The 23,176-nt window shown below is 35.5% G+C and overlaps 1 protein-coding gene and 2 non-coding genes across 3 annotated transcripts in view; 1 reads left to right on the top strand and 2 right to left on the bottom strand.

Annotated features, from left to right (window-relative positions):
• Positions 1-23,176, top strand: part of LOC115446995 — a 41,002-nt gene that overhangs the window by 5,405 nt on the left and 12,421 nt on the right. The gene's annotated exons all lie outside the window — the stretch shown is intronic.
• Trnag-gcc lies at positions 1,454-1,524 on the bottom strand. Its single transcript has one exon. It is a non-coding gene; the product is annotated as a tRNA-Gly (tRNA).
• On the bottom strand, positions 1,916-1,986 carry Trnag-gcc. Its single transcript has one exon. It is a non-coding gene; the product is annotated as a tRNA-Gly (tRNA).

Below are 23,176 nucleotides of genomic sequence, written 5' to 3'. Positions count from 1 at the left end.
ATAAGGCTTTCCTCTGGTGAATTCGAAATTCGGAAATATAAAATGTAAAAATATGAACGACATAATATAGTTATTAACAATTATCATTTTCATTCGGTAATGTGAAGTCTTGGCATCCATTACGATTACGAAGGATAATTGGCGCCTAGCTGCCGATTGCTAGCAATGTTTTATCTTTAACTTACTAGAGTTTGCTCACGATCTCCCGCAATATGTCCCCCGTAATAAAGTAGCCTATAAAACGTGGGAATAATATACCTGTCTAATTATTAAGGAAGATTTTCAGCATCAGGTCAGTAGTTCCAGAAATTACGACCTAGATTGAAACTTTAATATTATAGCCCTTATAAGTTATAATATTAATTTTACATAAAAAATACTTTAATATTAACTGTGTAATTAAACAACCAACCATCTACATAATTGTTTACGGCAAATAATTATTTTTCGGATAACCTATCTCAAACAAGTTTTGATAAATTATCTAGCGAATTGCATTATTTACACAATAATCTATACTTATAATAAATCTGTAGAGAGGTCAATTCTGTACATGAAATATATTTCCAAAATAACTGTCAGGGGGTGATTAGGGATCGATACTGATGCCAAAAATGCAATTAGTAAAATTTTTGTCTGTCTGTCTGTCTGTCTGTCTGTCTGTCTATCTGTCTGTCTGTCTGTCTGTCTGTCTGTCTGTATAACCGTTATAGAAACAAAAACTACTCGACGGATTTTGACGAAACTTGGTACAATTATTTGTCATACTCCTGTGCTGGTTATAGTATACTTTTCATCACGCTATAATTAATAGGAGCAGAGCAGTGAAGGGAAATGTTGGGAAAACGGGAGAAGTTACTCCATTTTTAAGCTTCCGTCGCGTGTGCAACCTTAATGGTTAAAGCTACACAGAAATCATGTATGACGGAAATGTTCTCCTTAAAATTATGTAAAAAATATCCCACGACAGCATATGTCTATCTTTTATGGTTGACTCACAATAACACGTGTAACTCCCGATAGCTTAGCAGTTCGAAGCTTTCTCATTATATTTGTCTTCTCTTACATTTATAACACTCTCAGTCATCCCTAATTAAAAAGTTAACATTATTAAATATTCCATAAAAAAGAATCATAGAAATCGGTATAGAAACACCAAAGTTATACATGAAATACGCTAATAATAAGCCATCATGCGTGAATACTGAATCATGCTATAAGGATTATTTTTGTATATACATAAGGTCGCGAACGCACAGGCAGGCGGCTTGCTTGGCACCTAGAGGCTAGCGAATCACCTAGCGAGTAGCTTCGTAAAACGAACATTCTCGAACCTTCGCGACCAGCTGCATTTTTGAAGTCCGAAATACACGCGGGCGAAGCTGCGAGCGAAAGCTAGTATAAAATATAATTTTACGTTATAATAAACAAAAAAATAAAATAAAAAGAATCTTGCATCGGCCGGGAATCGAACCCGGGCCGCCCGCGTGGCAGGCGAGCATTCTACCACTGAACCACCGATGCTTGGATTCGTGCAACTAAAGAACGCATTACACGTACAAATCCATTCACCTTAAATTATTTTGTGTAATGTAATGTTCAAGAGTGCAAACAATAACTATTTTTAAGGTAAATGATCATGTTTACCAATTCCCAAAGAATTAGCTTGTCTGCCTTCAGAGGCAATTAAAAAAAATAAACAAATTGGCATCAAAAGTTTCTCATATCTGAATACAGTAAGTATAATATTGGAATTTGCTTAATGTTTTAATCTGCAGATAGTTTCAACGTATTGTACTTATTATCTACAACAAACCTATGGCCGTAAATGCTCAAATTCCAGGGACTGCTGGTTATACAAGCCAGCAGCGTATAGCAAACCTTTCTGACATAAAAGTATTAAAAATAACGTACTTGCATCGGCCGGGAATCGAACCCGGGCCGCCCGCGTGGCAGGCGAGCATTCTACCACTGAACCACCGATGCTTACAAAGTTAATATCGAAATTTAAATCTAGTTTGAAATAAATACATTACTAGATCATTCCTATATTATTGCTCAATTCATTAACCCGATAATTACGTGCTTACGTCAATAATGAAAAATCCAAAGCATCATCGCTGAATCAGTTTGAAGCAAAATAACTTCCATCGCAAAAATGCTCTATTCTGCACTTACGGAAGATTGCGAGCAAACACTAGTCATATAACATGTAGACAAAGACATTAAACTATATTATAGATAGGTATAGACCGGCCATCAGGATCAAATTTTTTCTCCAAAAGTTATTACCAATTAATAAGTCGCTGTCTTACTTGAATTGTCCGTATGACAAGATATCACAGCGTCCTTAGATATTAATACAAAAATTATATGTTTACAGAAAATATGTTGATATTAACATAAAAACGCGCAAATTGTGATATGGAAAATATATGAAGTATTTCAGATTGATGTTTTGCTATTTCATGGTAAATTAAGTATCCATCACATAAGTGCAAAATTTTTATGACAATCTTCCCAAGGTCCGCTCTACATAATCTTAGAACGCTAATTAATACTACAAACATATATTACACATCAATGTTGTTAATTAGTAATTAGTATGAATACATGCTTTCACAAATAGATAGTATTTATTGAGAACCGAACATAGTTCGAAGACGATAATTGGATTAAAATTTAATACCAACCGAATTTAGTTCCAATCATTATAACTCAAATAGTATCTAATTAGCGTACTAGTGGCAGTAATGACTACGATCTATTGTTGTTTGACAGTATTAGAGCAAAATAAAGTATTTAAAATACCTAAATAGTAATTAGGACTTACTACTATTGGACCTAACTAGGTACTAACAGGAAAGTCAAAAAAAGGTATAATATATTGTAATATTTTGAAATATACAATAATCAATGCAAGTGGTAAAATAATTTAAAGATACACACAAAGTACATCATACATTTACGCTATTATCCTCGAAGAAGTAGGCAGAGGCGCAACTAGCACACCTACTTTCCGCCGTGTGTAATGTGTATTCCGCGAAATGATAGAGGGATTCTATCGCCGTATTTCCACAAACATACAAATTCCACAATTGCTCATTTCGCAAAATGATGTGGTAAGGAAGAGTCTATCGCCGTATTGGACACAAATTCCACAATTGCTCGACCGAAGATCGAACCCCAGACCTCAGCACTGCAGTCGTACCGCAATACAACTACGCCACTGAAGCGTCATGAATCAATAATTTTAATAGCAATTTTATTTTAAATTAATAAGACAATATCCACATTATTAATAAATTTATACCACCAAAGTAAAATAAATGTTTTTTAATTTCTTTTTCCATAAATCTGGAATAGATAGCTTCTAGAAATACATTTAGCGCCCTGTTCTATTGGGAGAGCACCTAAACTGCTTTTTCATATTTCCTACACCATACTCTTATTTATAACTAGCTTCCGCTCGCAGCTTCGTCCTGCGTGGATTTCGGACTTCAAAAATGGAGCCGGTCGCGAACGTTCGAGAATGTTCGTTTTACGAAGCTACTCGCTAGGTGATTCGCTAGCCTCTAGGTGCCTAGCAAGTCGCCTGCCTGTGCGTTCGCGACCTTATATATATACAAAAATAATCCTTATAGCATGATTCAGTATTCACGCATGATGGCTTATTATTAGCGTATTTCATGTATAACTTTGGTGTTTCTATACCGATTTCTATGATTCTTTTTATGGAATATTTAATAATGTTAACTTTTTTAATTAGGGATGACTGAGAGTGTTATAAACGTAAGAGTAGACAAATATAATGATAAAGCTTCGAACTGCTAAACTATCGGGAGTTACACGTGTTATTGTGAGTCAACCATAAAAGATAGACATATGCTGTCGTGGGATATTTTTTACATAATTTTAAGGAGAACATTTCCGTCATACATGATTTCTGTGTAGCTTTAACCATTAAGGTTGCACACGCGACGGAAGCTTAAAAATGGAGTAACTTCTCCCGTTTTCCCAACATTTCCCTTCACTGCTCTGCTCCTATTAATTGTAGCGTGATGAAAAGTATACTATAACCAGCACAGGAGTATGACAAATAATTGTACCAAGTTTCGTTAAAATCCGTCGAGTAGTTTTTGTTTCTATAACGGTTATACAGACAGACAGACAGACAGACAGACAAAAATTTTACTAATTGCATTTTTGGCATCAGTATCGATCCCTAATCACCCCCTGATAGTTATTTTGGAAATATATTTCATGTACAGAATTGACCTCTCTACAGATTTATTATAAGTATAGAAGATAACTAATCTTTACCCAAACACGTCACAATATGTTTACATCCTAATTCCGTTAAAATCCACCGATTTGCACACCGGATGACAAAAGAGAGGGCATCTTTAGAAAGACCTTTGACAAATTAATCAACCAGCCTCAATCAGGCCCTCAATCTTTTCTTCTAACATGAATAGACCTCAGGGCCCTGACGTTACACCGTAGAAACCCCAATTTACTTTGATTAAAGTAGATAAAGGGTAAAGGCTTTCAATGGCTGGTTTAAATAAATTTGTCTTGCAAGAAGGGTTTAATAATATAAATTCGAGTGCATTTGTGGTTTCTTCATTTGAAATTCTCTTTTTTTTAGTTTTGAAACTAATTTTGAGTCTTCTTACAAGATCTTTAAATAGATATTTGCTTTTAATAAAGGTTAAAATGAACTTAATTTCTTTGTGGTGTTCGACTGTCTATGGTCAAGCTATATTGCTAAAAAGACAGAGTAAAAACATCCTGTCAAGCAAACAACAATGCATTTCCAATGTTCACCATTGCATTATTTTTATTTGCTTCATATTAAAAAAAATATGTTATAATGGGTATAAAAATGAAATAAATAAATTCATAAAAACACATATTCTGCAAAATAATAATTGTTAAAGAATCTTAAACCTAAAATTTTAAATGACATAAAATATTTATATTAACTCAACTGTACTTTAACATCGGTGATTTTATAAATAATTTTATTCTTTAAGGTTTTAATTAAAACAATTTCTAAAAACTGAACCGTGAAATCACTTCTTTGACATTTTAGTTGATTTACAAAAATAAATTCAGGACTCGTAGTCAAAGCCTCTTAAATAAATTCACTTTCGGATTTCCAGGAGGAAACACAAGCCTTAATAAACTTCACGTTTATGTTTTCCTTTCTGGTTAGAAATTTCCAGTGTAATTGTGACTTTACGTCTTAAGATTCGAAAGACAGGATAACAATTCAAAACTGTTTTGTTTGTAACTGAAATTTACATACTACTTTGGTTCGCGGTATCTCCTGCGTGAAAGTGTTTATCTGGGATAAAATTCTCGTTTTATTGTCACGCGATTCAAAGCCTATTACTGCTGAATAAAGGATTATTAAGCAATTATTTATCCTAGATAAGGGCACTGTAGGTTTTTTTACGGAACTCGAAAATGTATGCTATATTTTGAGGTATTTTGTCATTTTTTTTATTATATTATTATATGCTAAACAAATATTTATTTCACTGTTGAAGATGCACCTATTTTGTTTACCTCTGCACCACCCTAAGGTTGACTGGTAGAAAATGCCTTTAGCATTAAGTCCACCTTTATGTTTCTCTGTATAAATAAATATCCAAGATGACTGTAATGAGTAGTTTCATCATGATATTCAGCCTACTGTTGGACATAGGTCTCCTGCAATTCGCACCATTTCACCGGGTCTTCAGTCTGTCGCGTCCAGTTTCTACCAGTGATCTGTCACAAGTTGTCCCTCCATCTACTGTCAATTATTTAGTTATCAATAACGAACATATAACTGATCCAAATTCCCGTTTTATTGTCACGCGATTCAAAGCCTATTACTTTCAGTAGTTTTGTGTTTATCGCGTTCAGATAGACATACGCGGTGGAGGACTTCGTTTTATAGTATGCATGTAATAGGGGCGATAGCCTAGTTGGTTGTGAAACGGACTGCTGAGACGAATGTCCGCAGGTTCAAATCCCAAAGGCACACACCTCTAACTTTTCTAAAAAACTTATGTGTGTATTCTTTGTGAATTATCGCTTGCTATAACGGTGAAGGAAAACATCGTGAGAAAACCTGCACACCTGACAAGCTCTCTATAGGAATTTTGAGGGTATGTTAAGTCTACCAATCCGCACTAGGCCAGCATGGGGACTAAAGCCTAATCCCTTTCAGTAGTAGAGGAAGTCCGTGCCCAATAGTGGGACAGTATATTAATACAGGGTAATATTATTATACATGTATTAAAACTTGCCAGATGCTTCGAGATATTCATAAACTAATAACCGTTGATTAGTAGATATCTGCTTTTTTACGGTCACAGTTAGATGAATTCTCTGCATCTGAGGATAAGCGGAGTGGAATCTAGATAGCAGCGTCCATACAACTCGATTCCTACCGGCTTCCCTTTTAGGTTTATTTACGTGTGTTTTAGTTTGTATTTTCTTGTTATAAATTGGCCGCGATATGTTAACTAAGGCATATTTTTTGCATCGAGTTACCTTATAAAAAAATTCACCCTTCGCCACTGCTAGATAGCTACCAAACACTCTATGTTTTATGTTTATCCCACGCCGGACTCTTTGAATATGGATATATACAGTCTGATCCTTAAACGGACACATTTACGGGGCTATAGCGGGTTTTACATCTTCTATATAGTAGTCGCTATCCTGGCATATTCACAAATTAGGTGGCAGCCCACCATGAACTAAATTTCTTAACTTTTTTTTATACGACAAAGTGACGCCACTACACCTGATGGTAAGTAGAGTGGTGTTCAATAGAATGTCCACTGACGAAAGATGATTACCCTTCAGCAGTCGTCACAATTATGCCGGCCTGTTGGAACTGGATATACACAGACTGAGAAAAATAAAACTGTACTTCTATGTGTAGACTACTTTATTTTTTACTCTATATCAGGCATTGTAAAAATCCTTTTTCATCAGCTGCGAATACGGTGTCATTATAATTTATTACGGTACAGGATAATTCTGACGTGGTTGTGTAATATTTAATACGAATAGCCGCCATTTTTGTTGGGCCTTTTATGATGGAGTTTTGACAGGTGTAAACAAATTTCATAAGTAGGGTTTATGAATAAACAGATATAATATTTAGGGGTTTGTATTACAGCAACGAAGATCGATGTATTAAAATGGCACTCTGGCCTGCCATTGACAAAACAGAAATCATAAAAAGATCCAATGGTTCTTTCATTAATATATTTGATACTTATTAGAGAAACTGACTGCCTCGGTGGCGTAGTTGTATTGCATGTCCGGTACAATAGCGCTCTGAGGTCCTGGGTTCGAATCCCGGGTCGGGCAAAAGTGATATTTGGGTTTTTCTGCTCAGTATCAGCCCGGAGTCTGGAATTTGTGCCCGATATGGCGATAGGCTCGCCCCCTATCACATCATGGGACGGAACATACTTGGCGAAAAGTAGGTGCCCTAGTTGCGCTTCTCTGCATACCCCCTTCGGGGATAAAATGCGTGATGTTATGCATTATGTTATATAGAGAAACTGAGAAAATTGTGTTTTTACTATCTCAAATAAATTACGCTTTAGCATGGAATAGAATTTTAGTATTTTTTTTATATAGTAATAATAAAGTTTTATATTGCCCAAAAAAGTAAGCAAAGAGTAGGGCCCTACAAATAAAAGGCACATTATTCATAAGAATTTTAGTACTTAAAAATAATTTAAAACAAAACAAGCAGAGTCCCAAACTAGGCAAAAATATTGGACATCCTCTGCCATAACAAAAACACAATCTCTACATACCAATTACCTACAAGCGAAGCAAAAATATCTTTCTCATTAAAATCATGATTACAACGTACGCCAACATTTATGATATTTAAAAGCAATTTCCTTCAAAATAGATATAAAACAGAAACAAGATTAGAGAGAGCATGTCTTGAACAAAGAACATCCGAGGCTTGTATAGAAAATACCTATTGTTACTGACACAAAGAACTGCATGTAGTTCACAGTTCATTTCAACCGGAGATCTTGTAACGCGGTGTCTAATGAAGTTTATGAAATAAAAAATAACATTTCCAGCTTAATAGTGAATGGGGAACGATTTCAATGATTTTTACACGTGCATGGCAAAGTGACCTGTCTGCATCAGGGCCCTTATTCTGTATGATAGTGTAAACGCGTAACGCGGCCGTGTCATGTTATCTCCGAGAAATGTGCGTGGAATGGTATTCTACTTAGTCTGGCCATAAATACTGTTACACTTAATTATAAAAAAATATTACATTTGAATTTCGAATCTGTCATTTTTATACGATTGTTCATTGTGTTTTCTCATTTTGGCGCCAATACATTGTAAAATATTTTGCGATATTAAAATGGTGTGGGGTGATAAAGAGAACCGAATCGCTGTGATAGCATTACACAAAGTAGGTATGGAGCCAAATGCAATTTTTAAAACTCTCCATACACTTGGTATTAGTAAAATGTTTGTGTACCGGGCTATTAATAGGTACAATGAGACCTCCTCTGTTTGTGACAGAAAAGATCTGGCCGTCCACGTAGTGTTCGTACGAAAAAGGTGGTCAAAGCAGTAAGGGAAAGAATTCGAAGAAATCCTGTCCGAAAGCAAAAGATTTTATCTCGGGAAATGAAGATAGCACCTAGAACCATGTCGCGTATTTTAAAAGATGACTTAGGACTTGCAGCCTATAAGAGACGCACTGGCCATTTCTTAACTGATAATTTAAAGAAGAATAGGGTGGTAAAATCGAAACAACTACTGAAGCGGTACGCAAAGGGAGGTCACAGAAAAATTTTGTTTACGGATGAGAAAATTTTTACAATTGAGCAACATTTTAACAAACAAAATGACCGTATTTATGCTCAAAGCTCTAAGGAAGCTTCCCAATTAGTCGACAGAGTGCAACGTGGACATTATCCGACTTCAGTGATGGTTTGGTGGGGTGTTAGCTATGAAGGAGTGACTGAGCCATATTTTTGTGAAAAAGGTATCAAAACATCGGCACAAGTGTATCAAGATACCATTCTTGAGAAGGTAGTTAAGCCCCTTAACATCACCATGTTCAATAACCAAGTATGGTCCTTCCAGCAAGACTCGGCGCCGGGTCATAAAGCTCGGTCCACGCAGTCTTGGTTGGAATCGAACGTTTCGGACTTCATCAGAGCTGAAGACTGGCCGTCGTCTAGTCCCGATCTTAATCCGCTGGATTATGATTTGTGGTCAGTTTTAGAGAGTACAGCTTGCTCTAAACGCCATGATAATTTGGAGTCCCTAAAACAATCTATACGATTGGCAGTGAAGAATTTTCCCATGGAAAGAGTGCGTGCTTCTATTGATAACTGGCCTCATCGTTTAAAGGACTGTATTGCAGCCAATGGAGACCACTTCGAATAAGCTTTTTATATTTTTAATTGTTTTATATTTATGTATTAAACTGACACACTGTAAAAGTAATAAATGTTATTTGCAGTTAACAATTTTCTTTTTTCTTTATTACAATATTTATGGCAAGACTAGGTATAAGCCAAATTTCTATAGTCCTAAACATGATGTGTTGTGTTACGTGCTTGTTACGCACTGTTAAAATAACGTGCGGGATTAGAGAATAAGACCCCTGATGGTAAGTGGAGTGAGAATAGAATGTCGATTGGCGAGAGGTGATTACCCCTCGGCAGTCGTTCCTTACATTCGGGTAAGTTTCGGTTTTTATATCTATACTATTATATAAAGGTGTAGAGTTTGATTGTTTCTTTGAACACGCTTATCTCAGAAACGCCTGGTGTGAATTGAAAAATTTTATGTTAATTACTGTTGGATAGCCCATTTATCGAGAAAGGCTATAAGCTATGTAACATCACAATGTGAAATAGGAGCGGAACTAACATCTTGGATGCCAAACTTTGAATTCATATTGTATAGTAATATAATGTTTGCACACACGAAACGTAAAGCTAACAGACTCCAATGCATGCTCGAGGAAGGTAACTTAAAAATAACATTCACCTTATGCACCACATCTATCGATATTTGAATATTCAAATCAGCATCGCAGTGCGCACACGACTGGTTTGCGTCGAGCCGATTTTCATACATAATAATAATAATATAATAATATCAGCCCTGTTTTATATACTTTGCCCACTGCTGAGCACGGGCCTCCTCTACTACTGAGAGGGATTAGGCCTTAGTCCACCACGCTGGCCTAGTGCGGATTGGCAGACTTCACACACCTTCGAAATTCCTATAGAGAACTTCTCAGATGTGCAGGTTTCCTCAGAATGTTTTCCTTAACCGTTAAAGCGAACGATAAATTCACAAAGAATACACACATGATTTTTAGAAAAGTCAGAAGTGTGTGCCCTTAGGATTTGAACCTGCGGACATTCGTCTTGGCAGTCCGTTCCACACCCAACTAGGCTATCGCCGCTCATTTTCATACATGATTATACTTAATTCATTTGGTTTTTAATTTTACTGGCTTAAAATATAGATAAGGCTTTCAAGTTTATGTATGTACCTTTCACTATTTACTTCGACCGCTTTGTCCTAGACTACTTAATAGATTATAATTTGTCATTATTTTGTCGATAATTTATCCAATTTAATGTTTCTACGTATCGTTAAACTAGTTCATTTATAGTAGTTATGTCTACCTACCTTTTCAAGACTATAAGCATATAATATATTTATACGCTCCGTAAAAATATTATATTCTTAACTTCTCAAAATTGTGCAGTAATGACTAAAATCTGTCGTCTGCGTTGCACTTAAAGCCCAATTGGATGGAACTAAAGTCTGAAAACGGAACATCATATCGTTTCAGGAAGCCCTTTGACTACGTTTCCGTCGCAGGTTTCTATTGCAAATAGTTTAATTTGTTAATTTCCTTTTGCAACTCGAAGTTACCGGCGTTATTTGTTAAAGGTATTCCTTTTTCGTTCATTATTATAATGTTATTCTATAATTTATTTAATAGAAGGTATATAAAATATGTACAGTTTCTATCTACCTATGAATATTGCAATTATATTACTGAACCATTAGCAAATCTAATGCACTGATTTATTTTATATGATAAGATAATAAAAAATTCACAAACAATCAAATTAGTTTTGAACGCAATCTGTATCGCCTTGCTGTCTTACTGCTGAAGATTGAAAATGGCTCAAAAGTTTTTTGTTACAACAATTTAAAACCCTTCTATAACAATAAAGCGTCAAATTATTCGAAATTTTACCTTCCGATTCATTGCTGCAATACAAGATCGACATAACTGTAAAATGTATTAATAATACATTATAAATCACAAATACAGTTGAACAGTTACCAGTAGTTTCATAAAGCGCATGTAGCACATAAGCTTTCGTAGCAGGCGACCCATGCGTAGCTCGTAATCTCGTAGCAATTTCGTAGCGCGGCCTAATTGCATATTCCGTTTTATTCAGTCTTAGACCGACAATCAGGGAATTAAACGCCTCTATGAGTCCACTAGAATTACCGTTAGGGCCCTAATTATGCCTTGCGAGATTATCCAACGGTAAACTGCATTATAATGGTTATGGGCAGTTAGTTTCCAATTACGTATTTGAAACTTCAAAGTGCAGTATGAAAGTTCTTTCCCCTCGGATATTGCAGAAAGCGTTTAAAATATATACAGTAAAAGTAATGTATAAGTATAATTCTGATTGCCTACTTCAGTTTATTATAATGATTCAGTCCATATTTCCGTTTAAAATCTTAAAAAAATATACATTTTCGTGTCCACATTCGCATTGTGCCTGATATAACAAAAATCCCATTTTCTATCATAAATTTTAAATATTGAAATTGCTCTAGCATCTATATTCACCCCCCAAGGGATACGCGTATGTAGTTTCGTTGAAATTACTTTTAGTTTTATGAATGAGAAGTGCTCGTAAGGTTCTAAATTTTAATCTGCATTTTAACTTGATGCTTTCACGGATATAGAATGGACGGCTGCAGTTAATTTGAAATTTACTTTGGCGCAAATGCAGCCTTATAATAGAGTTTTTAAGCTCGCCAAGAGGTGCTTTGCAGTATACAAACTCCGTTAACAAGTTTTTACTACTTTGATATACGAAACGAAAGGGTAATCTACGGAATCTTATTTGTAGTCGAAAGAGTGAATACACGGGATGGCGTTAAGTTTATTTAGGATCGTCTCTGGGTATAATAATAATACCAACCCTGTATTATATACTATCTTACTGGGCACATGCCTCCTCTACTATCGAGAGGGATTAGGCCTTAGTCCACCACGCTGGTGCGCGGATTGGCAGACTTCACCTAACTTGAAAATTCTTAGAGTATTACTCAGGTGTGCAGGTTTCTTCACGATATTTTCCTTCGCCGTCAAAACAAGCGATAATTCACAAAGTATACAGTATATATATATATATATATATATATATATATATATATATATATAACTTTAGAAAAGTCAGAGTTGCGTGCCCTTGGGTTTTGTACCTGTGTCACGGACCTAAACCGCACCTATTACATTGCATGACTTATTTCATGTCGTGGGTCATTTTCCAAGGTTCTGCTAGAGTTACTTTGTACAAAAGAAAAAAGCTAAGATATTACCTTAAAATTTAAATTTAAAAAACAAATATTTGAAGGGTAACCATGAGGAAAAATGAAACCTATTTTAAACTGCTTTGTTATGGTTTTCCAGTAATCGATAGCAAACCGGAAGTTTAATATACCAAGTCCGTGACACGCAACAACTTATTTGAACAGGTAATTATTACTAACATAATATTTAATTCTCAGAAGAATTATGTTAAGTAACTAGCTTTTGCTCGCGGCTTCGCCCGCGTGAAGTAGTTTTCCAGATTTTTTTTCTACTTATTTGTTATGTATCGTCATATTATGACCAAATTACACAAAATCATTATAAATTGTAGCCTACGTGTTATTCAGACGTATAACCAATATTATTATAAAGTTTCATCCATATCCGTTCAGTAGTTTTTTCGTGAAAGATGAAGAAACATACATACATCCATGCTCACAAACTTTGGCATTTATAATATTAGTAAGATGGTCTAAATGAGATTTTGGTTTATTTTTCTGAAAAATTCATGACATTCACTTATATAGAGTAGGTCTTATATAGTATTATAAAATGAAGATTTGCGAATGTTTTGATGTTTGTTAGAACTATACACAGAAACAGCTGATCGGATTTGGATGAAATTTGCCACAGGGATAAACCATGTTCTGGATTCACTCATGGGCTACTTTTATCCCGATAATTGCTCCAATGTGAAATCACAGATTTTTTAAAATCTATTTTTTAAATAGATGTCGCTGACATCGTTTAGGTAGCGTTATGAATGACTTCAGTGATTCAATGACCTTTGTAGCAGAAAAGGCTTTTCACACAGGCAAAGCTGCGAGCAACATCAAGTACATAATTAGACAGGCTGATATAATAATGCAAGTAACTATTGAAGGACACGTCGCTCGATTGTGGACGTCATATTCGAATGATAAGTAAATAAATAAACATTTGTTTCTGCTACAATTATAAAATCGTAACATGACAGTACTGCGATATAACTGCAAAAGCATCTTTTTAATGAATTATGTAGGGTATATGAAAAATATACATAGGGCACATGTAGTACCTTTGTTATAAATATAAAATTTAATATACGATAAATAAATCACGAATTTCAAATTTAAAAGAGTTATTTAATGACTTTCTAAAATGCAAGCATTTTTCGTTCCCATACATAATTAACGAATATAAAACAAAATTACAACTCGAGATAGAGCGACTAATGTTTATGTCCGACATTTCTTTTGACAAAAAATAAATGTAAGCTCGTCCAGTGTAACGCAACAATTGTTCATAAACTTGTTTTATTATAAATTATTTGTTTCTTTTTGTTCAAATGATTCATTATAAGTTGCCAACAAAACAGATTAGACTACTTATTATTAGTTTAAATTATCTCTCCATAATATAAAGGCGATGTTTTAAATGGCGAACATGTAAGAATAAATATTTGAAAAAACAAACGCTATTAAATCATTAAGTGAAATTTGGTTTTCACACGGATATACATGTCTCAAATTCAAAACAGGAAAAATAGTCAATACGATTTATTTAGAAAAAGTCTTTCAGGTGGTCAAAGCCGCGTGCAAAACATAATAGATAAGATGTTTGAATGTCTCCGATTATTTCGAATGTATGCAAACGAATTTCTATAGAACTAGTTTACCGTATTCTGTGAATTCCAATGCTCCTAGATTCTTGAAAGCAGGTCGAGCGTATTTTACTTGATACGAAATTCCAAACGTGCACGTCATATTTGAAATACTGTATCATTTTCTAGATTTTGCATATGAATAAAATCTTTGAGAGGCCCGTATTCAGCAGTGGATGGCTTCATCATAATAATGATAACAAAAAAAATATGTAAGTCGAAACATCGGGTAATTTGAAATCGTGCAAAAACAACACATCTAAACTCGACCACCAAAGGTTGCAAAGATTGTACCTACTTCTACGTCGACAAGGCGTTAAGCTTACATTGTGACAAATCTGTTGGAAATATACACCTTTATAAATTACTAGCTTTTGATCGCGGGTTCACCCAAGTGAAGATGTTTAACCGGGATAAAAGTTCCGTTTAACATTACCTCAGCATTAAAGTAGCCAATAGCCTATAGGAGTAATGGAGCTTCCCATTAGTGAAAATAAAATCCAAATGAGTCTAGTAGTTCCTAATATTAGTGCGTTTAAACAAACAAACCCTTTAGCTTTATATATTAGTATACGATTCTCTTCAAACGTTTGAAATATGGAATAGTTACGACTACGGAGTGAGTTCGCATTGTATTTATGACGTCACTCCATCAAAGTGACATTACTTTGACGTTTTTATTGTGATGACATCGTGCGGGTTCAATTTCGACTCATAACGCGATCTTTTGTTGCGATTTATGCCTGAAACTATTTATATTCTTTTGGTATTTATGATAAATTGAATTTAGCATTATTCGATTGATAGTTGTCACTTGTGAGTGAGTCCTCTCTAGTGCTCTCTTTGTTATAATTTTTTTAGGGAAATTAACATTAGTTCCTCAAGGAGCTTTGTCAGTTAGGCGGGCGATCAGAAAAACTAGGCCAAATAATTGTTTAGTACCTGAAATTCCACATTACAGAAATAAGGACAGATAGAAAAATATATGATAAAGACTGTGCGTAAACCAGCTTATGAGTCCTTTTTTTGGTTTCGCTGAGAAAGTGCCTTATGACTACCGCCTAGCCTTTGTGGTTGGCGATTGAGCAGTTATGTTGGCGTTCCCGTGCGTTCGAAACGCGGCGTTGAGCCGCCTGAATTTGATGCCATCCTTTGGGCATGCTTTATAAACCTGTCTTAATAATTTTAAGTCTGTACTCGCTTATTGCTATATAGTTTATCTATGGTTACCTCTATCCTCCTTGCGTCGATGTCCTCAATGCTGATGGTCGTGAGCCCTACACGGATCACTTTATCCGAACTACACTGCACGAATGGTGCCGGATCTCTGCAAGGTGGATTGCTTCGTGCATCTTGCTGTCGAGAGCGGAGCGAACTTGGTCCAAGCAGCGCATCGGATTCCGCCCCGAGATGTTTTACCCTGGGTAAAAGATCCTCTATAATTCTCTTTGAAATTCTTCTATGTAAAACTGTTGTACAATAAAATGTTTTTGTTGTTACAAGTATAAATCAAACTCAAAAACAAATTTAAAATCTCGTTTTCATATCATTACATTTAAAATACAGTAAAAGTATAAATACCAATATCAGTAGTTTAAATTTTAAAAATCAAAAGCAATCCTCCGGCAATTTAAAATGTAACCAACATAAAAAGCGTACTTTAAAATTGCCGCTCCGTTAAAAGAGCCCCAAGCATTCAAAAAGGCAAAACTTTTCGCCCAATACAGTACGACGTAGCATATTAAAACAAAATAGAACAAATTATTTTCCGCAAACAGCTCGAAGTTTCGACAGCACTCGTGTTTATGATACGAACTCGACTCTGGATATATAAAAATTAAGTTTGAATTCCTCTGAGCACTGCAATGCGCTTTGTTTGAGGTAATATTTCAGTTGTACTGGCTGTATTTAACTTTACATTCAAGTGCCTTACCAATTTACATCTAAAATATAAATCAATTGTATGGCATATGATGATGATGACTATATTGGCCCATTGATGGTGATTCTTGCCTTACCGAATTTTGATTCTTTCCTAACCGAATTTCGGTCCTGGCGGCCAACCTTGATGAAGATTAGCCAGTTACGCAGGATATATTATAGTGAACCAGCAACCCGAGTTTCACTGGCAACCAAAGTTCTAAGATTCTACTGTTACGTCTTAACTGACAATGACGTCATTCAAACATAATATTTACATCTGAGGTTTGTATAGTGTACGCAAGCTTATCTTAGCAACATAATGTTTGTCTCTTTCTTTACAAGGTTTTGGCCTATCTGAAAAATAGGATAAGTATATGTAGGTGATTTAGACTCCTTCTATGCTTGTTATTGTTCTGAGATTTAATCCTACTTTTGTATAGAAATAAAGCGACAACACGAATCCAAAACGTCAGATAACATTTAAATAAGAAGCACCAATCAACCATAGATTAAATACATTCGTAATGAAATTGCGATACAAAGTGAAATTTTATCAAAAGTCTGAGACGGACCTTATGCATTCGCTTGTCGGCGACTCAATCGCAAAAGTTTCCATCCAAAGGCTTGGTTTGTTAATCGTTCGATAAATAATTTAAATACACGAGACGTTTAAAAAAAATATGACGAATAACTCCTTTTTACGAAATGAGAACGTTCTGTTTTTAAAATCTATGAAAATTCTTACCTGATAACTTACTCTATGGTGAAATTGTCTTCTAATAAATAGTGGGAAGAAGTTGTTGAAAATATAATTTTAATGGCAATTATGAAACTTAGTAAAATCTGGAAGATTCCGAGGCGGATTGGACAACAAATTATGAATTTTGATTAGTAGATAACACTTGTATACTTAGTAACAGTGCAAAAAATACTTGCTCGTTATAATACAAAAGAACAAACTCAATAATTTATGAACAACACGAAATAAAACAAATAATCCGACAAAGTTAAATTAACGCAAACTCATACAAAATAAGATGCAAATTGCAATACTCCAATTCGTATAATCAATTCAGCTGCGATCTTTTAGCCCGATGTCCAGAAAAGTTTGCTTCAAATTTAATTAAACTTGCAAGCCTGAATTTCAAACGACCTTTTTATCCGCTGCAATCAGATTTAACATCGGTTCTACTGATGGTTTTTTACTTTCCGAGTTTTTGGGTTTTGGGGGTTTTTGTATGTACTTCCATTGTAAAAATAATGAGTTTATGTTTTGTTTGAACCGACTTGTGTGCTAATTGCTTTGGTGGCATAGTTGTACTGCATGCGAGGTTACGGCAGCCCTCTGAAGTACTGGTTTCGAATACCGGGTCGGGCAAAGTGATATTTTCTGCTCAGTATCAGCCCGGTGTCTGGAATTTGTGTCCGATATGGTGATAGGCTCGTCCCCTATCACATCATGGGACGCAACATACTTGACGTGGGTGCCCTAGTTGCGCTTCTGCATACCCCTTCGGGAATAAATACGTGGCATGTGTTTGTTTGTTTTTTGACTTTTGTCCAAAGTACAGTACTTATCATAGGACTGAATCATGAGCAGGGTATAATTGATAATCAGCGCTGTTTAACAGCATATACTGAGCTGGAAGCCCTTATAATACACATATTGTAGCAAATCGATTGCATAGTATTGTTAACTGTGTGATTTTTTTTTATTGATTTATGGGTTTTGTATCTCACACAGAACCCCTATAAAATCTTTTTCTTCATTTATATTATGGCTGTTGCGGTTTATTTATCGGTAATTTTTCAAATGTCGAGTAATAATAGCAGATACAAAACAAAAAGAGACTATAAAACAAGATCGCCATTTTCGTCTTTGTAAGATAGCATTATTGTTCATCGACCCTTCTATCTACATGTCAAGATCCTTTTCCTCAGGAACGCGTAAAGGTATCAAGTTGAAATTCATATCAAATACTTTATGGTCTCTCTTGGCTGTGAAAAAAATCAAACTTGTATTGTCAACGCAATGAAAATGCCTTTTATGTCACATATTTAGCAATTTCAGAAGTGAATCAAAACCTAGAAGGTACTTCCAGTTGAGCTAGAATCATAAAATTTGGCAAGAAGCAATGTCTTATAGCACATATAAAGAAAAATAATAATGTTTATCGCATTAAAAACCACTAAAACAACAGAAAATGTATTATCGTGAAGGAATTCATCTTATGTTTCCACAGCAACTGTCAATCTCATCTTAAGTATTCAAATAACAATTTGAAACTCAAACGTATTTCGTTTTTGAACGTAAACAACGTCAGCAGTTTGCCAAGATGAGACTATTTGCTGTATCGGCAATCGTATTGATACGAATAGTTCGTGCTGAATCAATATTCTTACTGACAAACGATTTAGAGCGTAAAGACGCTTTTACGAGCAGAACCTGAGACGGGAGGTTCTGGCTTTGGTTCCTAGTACGGGTAACTTAAGATTTGTCCTTACACAACAAACTATACTATCAAATTGGAATTACTAGATGCCTAAGGCTGCCCTATTATTGTAATCAAATTTAACAGCTCATGTGATAGGACCCTTTCTTTGAATTTTTATCTGAGGTGCTTTACAACTGGCTTATTTAGTTGTAAACGTCCCTATCCTTGAGGTTAAAATGCATCCTTAGTTTATTATTTTGTCACCCGCTTTGCTATGGAGGGAAGTGAACAATTAATATTTCCAACTCCTCCCTACCTATTTGATTAATTTCGTTATGGGATAATGACATATTAGTTTTCCCTGAGACTCGCCGAGCTCCACTGTTCGGTGTCATTAGATGCGTGCCACTGCTGATCCTGCCTTACAGGAGTTGTAGTGGTGGGTGTGAGGGCGGGAAAGTCTTTAGATGCTCAAGGGTTACTTTATCGAACCTGTATTAAAAAATCATCCGATAATATTTTTTTATTGTCAAAGTTACTACAATGCCGGACAAATTTAGACCTTCACCGTATATGCCATAAGAAAATAATGCTGTGATTACTATTGTATATTCTAACCCTTCAAGGTTATCCCCAAAACATCGATAAAGTTTCAAGACCTATTGACGTTTATAGCGTACAAAGAGTTTAAATATCGATATTTCGTAGAGTCCCACATTGTATGGATATTGGAATCCGGCCGACGTGTATCGGCGCTGTATTGAGCCCGAGATATCCTCCAGAAAGCTTAAGGCAATCCAACCGACGTTCCTATATTAAATGTCAACTAAACATATATTGCGGAATATCTTCTTTCTAATATCAGTCAGGAAAAATGAAGGATACTAAACAATAAAGAAATTGTATATTAGCTCTCTGCGTTTAGAATCACGGTTGTCATAGCGTGCTTTTCAAAGAATTTTGGAAATGGATTCAGTTATAAAATTACCTAGAAAATAACTTAAAATATTTGCTACATTTATGTATTCTATATCACAATCTAAACAAACTCAAAATTTGTCTTAATTGTAATTCTGTTCCAGGCAATTTTAACTAGTCTAAACTAAATCAAAAAGCCGTAAATCCCGTGGCGAACCGCCAAGTCCTGCGCAAACATTCGTGTTTGACAAGTCCGCTCGCCGCGGCTCCTAGTTCTCTGTCAACCATTCCTCGTTTCACTACAATGCACATTATTTGTCTTGAAAATACGGACTCAGTTACATTAGTGTATAAAATCATTGAGACTGTTATCATATTGTTAAAAAATCTTACTAGTTTACGAATATAATAGCATAAGTTTGGATGTGAGAAATAAATGCTCAACGGATTTGAAATAAATTTGGCGCAAAGATAAACCATATCCCGGATTAAATACAGACTACGTTTATGTGGTAATAATAGGTCTTTAATTCCAAGAAAAGAAATAACACTTGGACGGTACCACACACAACACCTGATTTATTTATATAATTTATTATTCATTTATATAAAAATCAGTTGCCACTGTATGTAAGAACATTAATTGAGAATTGCTCGACCTGCTTGACCGTTTAGTTTGTTGTATTCTTAATTATCAGAACAAGATTTTCAATAATAAATATTTTTGAAAAATCAACGGGAAACGTCGCCAATTTGCGTGATATTTTTGTATAATTTTGTGTTTAGTTACTTTCAACGTGAACCATATGATAATTTAAGATCCGATAGATGGCGCTGTGTCGAAAGAATAGATTACATAAGGTCTATAACAGAATGAGGTCTCCGGGTCCCCTAATATTCAATATATTGCAATTGCACACATCTCTTTGAGCTCTCACTTTGAGTCCCGTATAGAATCAAATTGGTTATTACTCCAGGCATATTGTTTTCGTTTAAGACCGTATGAAGCTATGAAAGCAACAGATACGTTCTAAAACAAAGTTTAGAACAAAAGTACAGAATATAATACTTTGGTTGGGTATAAACTTGAATATAGAAGTAAAATTAATAATTGGGAACTTAATTGCAAGAAGTATGTTTTTTAAAGTTATTACTTATCAAAATACACAACAATTCTTCACAAACCTGATAAAAATACTTTTGTAAAATTAAAAAGTATTTTTCCACATGGTTAAACTTGAATAATGTTACTACAATACTGGACCGACCCAAGCATCGCCCAATAATATTTGGCGTCATAAAAATCAATGGCTCGCGAACAATAACCGGATTGTTGGACTACCTTTTAATATTTACACTACTAAATCATGTCCTTTTGAAAGAGACTCCAGAATATATGTTGGTTATCTAATACTATAATGTTCTTACCGGCAACATCTAGGGAAAAATTTCGATATAAGTTAGTGATTGTAGTTTTACTGACAGACCAATTTGAAGAGGACGGAGATGTAGTTCTACTGACAGACCAATTTAAGGAGGAGGAACAAAGGAGGGTTTGAGATATTTTTTAATTGAACAAAATCCGTGAACTTGTTTTACCTCAGTGCCATGCCACAGTCAACTATATATTGAGCCTAAGGTAACATATCAGGCTATAGTAAACTATAATATATACACTTAATCACTCACGCCGTTCATTCCCGAAGGGGTAAGCAAAAGCTTGATGCTTGAAAAACTCAAGCCCACTTTCCGCCATGTGTATTCCGTCCCATGATATGATATCTGGCGAGTCTATCGCCATTTCGTACACTAATTGCAGACTCCGAGCTGATACTGAGTAGAAACCCAATATTACTGCCCGATCCGAAGTTCAAACCCGAGACCTCAACACTGCAGTCGTAATACAACTGTGCCAACGAGGCATTCGTGTTGCTGGTTATAAGCAATCGAAAGCGCGCAGGTTGTTCCCCTTTAGAAAAAATATGGAAGAACATCATACATTCAATTGAAATGGAATTAAATTTAGTACCGCTCCTAACGCTAGTTATCGGCGCACACTCGGGCAATTTAAAAAGCAATTTCCCCGACCCGTGTTTGGGAGATGAGAAATTCCAGATTATGTTCGGATTCGCAATGAGTATTCTGAAGTTGTGAGTTGGTCTTACAATCATAACATCTCGTTCAGAATGTTTTCATACATGAAAACGGACTGTCTTGTAAACATGGGATTTAGAAAGTTGTATTTTTGGATTCTTTTAAGTACATAACAACATATCCTACACTTGTCAAAGGTAGGCTGAAGTGTAACAGGCCAACATTTCGCTAACAAGTTTGCTCGCATTTAATAGGGCACATGCCTGCCATCTACTGGACACAATTCCAGACTACGAGCTAATCTATTTATCTATAATCTAATCAGCTCGTGTTCAACATCCGCTGACTATAGGCCTTTTCTGTGTGAAGCCACTCTCCTCTGTCTTAGCCACTGCTTGCCGGCATACTGCGCGAGGCCATCTGCCCAGCGGTAACCTAGGTGCTGGTAGTGAGTAGAAAATCCATTCTACTAAAATTAAAACATAAATGGGCCGTCTCAACCGAGATAGAAGTAACGTACGAAAAACCATATGAAGTTGCGTTAATTTTTTTCTAAAGTCAACGACATGGTGTCTCAAAAAAACTTCATCACCAATCTTATCAAGTGATCCACTTCCTTTTTTCATCGCGGGGAAAAAACGCGTTTTCGCTACCACCACTTGGAGGGTGAGTGGAATGGTTAAGTTGGTTTTACCGTTCTTACGGCCGAATATCGACAGTCGGGAGTATAGCATCAACCGAGCGAGCACTGGACCGAGTCTCTAACCCTTGTATACCCTACAGCGATATACCACTAATTGATCCACTAACTTACTTGGCAGTTTTTGATATAAATAAATTACACTAACGTGTTTTTACCTCTTTGGCTTATTCGACATAAGGAACAGTTGAGGTAATTAGTAGAATATTGAACGTAATAATTAGTGCTGCTAAAGCCTCATTTACTGGTCCGTGTGGATCTCTAAGGGGCCTCTGTTCAGCAGTGGATTTCGTGTGGTTGATAACAATGATAAACGCGTATTTTAGACGGCGCAATCTACTTGCCTTGCACGTTCAATTCTTAAAAATATAAAATCATTACACCGTCTGAATATAATGGAGCATAAGCAGCTTCCACCGCAGTGGCGCCCAACGTGGGGCTATTGCGGCGAAAGCTGCTAAAGCTCTACAGTCGAGATTCGCCTTAAACAAACTTGCCACAACAAAACTGCTTCGTCTAATTAAGGTTTTGAACTGTGTACTTTTAAATACAAATCTAAACCTTTTCCAAAAAGCATGGAAAAACCAATATATTTACTATCTATACATATTATAGAACAAAGTCCCCTTTTCTGTCTATCTGTATGTTATCGATTTTCTCAAATTCTACTGAACGGATTTTTATGAAATTTAGTATGGAGATAGTTTAAGACCCTGGGAAGGTTATAGGCTACTTTATATCCCGGGAAAATATAGCGGAACTTTTATCCCAGAAAACTCCTTCACGCAGGCGAACACGGG

This window comes from Manduca sexta, chromosome 21, assembly GCF_014839805.1.
Source record: "Manduca sexta isolate Smith_Timp_Sample1 chromosome 21, JHU_Msex_v1.0, whole genome shotgun sequence".
Classification (NCBI taxonomy): domain Eukaryota; kingdom Metazoa; phylum Arthropoda; class Insecta; order Lepidoptera; family Sphingidae; genus Manduca; species Manduca sexta.
This window is presented reverse-complemented; position numbering and strand designations above follow the sequence as displayed.